Below are 1,712 nucleotides of genomic sequence, written 5' to 3' on the forward strand. Positions count from 1 at the left end.
AGGACTCCAATGGCAAGGAAACAAAACAAAAATAAACAGTCCTCTATATCAAACTAAAAAGCTTTTGCACAGTAAGAAAAACCATCATCAAAAAGGCTGCTTCTTGCTTGGAAGGAGATATTTGCAAATCATATTTCTATAAGGGGTTAAAATCCAAAATATATAAAGAACTCATAAAACCCAACAATAATTAAAAAACAAACAAAAATGGGCAAAGAATATGAATAGACATTTCTCTAAAGACAAACAGATGAGCAACAAGCACGTGAAAAGTTGGTTAATGTGATTAAGTATTAAGGAACTGCATTCAAACCACAGTGAGTTATATCACCTGACATATATTAGAAAAGCTATTATCAATAAGACAAGAAATAAGAGTTGGAGAGGATGTGGAAAAAAAGGAATCCTGTTTCACCCTTGGTGGAAATGTGAATTGGTATAGCCAATATGGAAAATAGTCTGGTGGGTCCTCAAAAAATTAAGCATGTAAAAACCACAGGTTCCAGCAATACTTCAGGATATTTACCAAAGAATATGAAAACACTATATGCACTCCTATATTCACTGCGGCATTGTTTACAACAGCCAAGATACAGGAACAACTTAACAGAGGAGTGAATTACTACATAAGATACAGTATATATACAATGAATATATGCAATGAAACAGTACTCAGCCATTTAAAGATGAGCGCTTGTCATTCACAACACGGATGAACCGAATTCATAGACATAGAAAACAAAACAGGTGGCTGCCTAAGGCAAAGGGGGTAAAAGGGTCAATTATGTAATGATGGATGGAAACTTGTCTTCTGACAAGCACACTATACTGTACAAAGATGTCGGATCATACATACTGTTAGATGCCTGATACTTACCTAAGTTCTAAACCAATGTTACCTCAATGCAGGTATTTAAAACTGCAAACCACAAAGAACTTAGGCCATAATAAAGTTTTCAAAACCTAGACTGAAACTATAACGAGTTAGGACACCAAAAACGGGCACTAGCTGACTCTATTGTGGCAACTAACCATTTCTGGTAAATCACACCATCAAGCTGGTTTAACGTGTTTGATGGTAAACAGTGCTGCTTACCCATTATTTCTCAAAAAAACTGACAAAGATAGAAATTGAAATTCTAAGCAGGCGCTTGCGGTGGACAAGCAAAGGCCTCCTGCTATCCACTCACTGACGCCCCCAGAATAGGCCTCAGCGGCACTGAGGACCCCAGCAATAACAGCTTCTGAGGGGACTGTGGCCGGGACGCTTGCAGGGGGCGCCCCTGTCTCTATGGGGGTTGCTATGCAACACTGAGACCCAGGGCTCCGGGCACCCTAAGCTATTGGGCCCACCCGAGGATGGTCGTGGGCGTCCCCGCCCCCTGGGGCTCCGCAGCACGTCGGGGAGTCGCTACCTCAGGCCACCCTGCCACTCAGCTCCCAGGCGGCAGCGCTGACGTCGCCACCCCTCCTCTCCGCCTCGCGCTGCTATTCTCGCCCCGCCCCCTTTCCCGGCGTGCGCCGCGGTGAGGCTCCTCGCCTTCGGCTTTTGCCTGTCGCCCCAAGATGGCGAACACAATGAGCCGGCGCCGCGCCGGTTGGCCCTGAGGCGACTGTGAGGAGGAGCAGTCGGCCAGGCCCAACAGACCCGGCAGAAGAGTGTTACCCGAGCAGAAAGAGGAAGAGAAAGAGGCAGCCCGACTGTCGGTTTT

The sequence above is a fragment of the Condylura cristata genome, unplaced genomic scaffold (assembly GCF_000260355.1).
Source record: "Condylura cristata isolate star-nosed mole 26May11 unplaced genomic scaffold, ConCri1.0 scaffold00004, whole genome shotgun sequence".
In the NCBI taxonomy this organism is placed as follows: domain Eukaryota; kingdom Metazoa; phylum Chordata; class Mammalia; order Eulipotyphla; family Talpidae; genus Condylura; species Condylura cristata.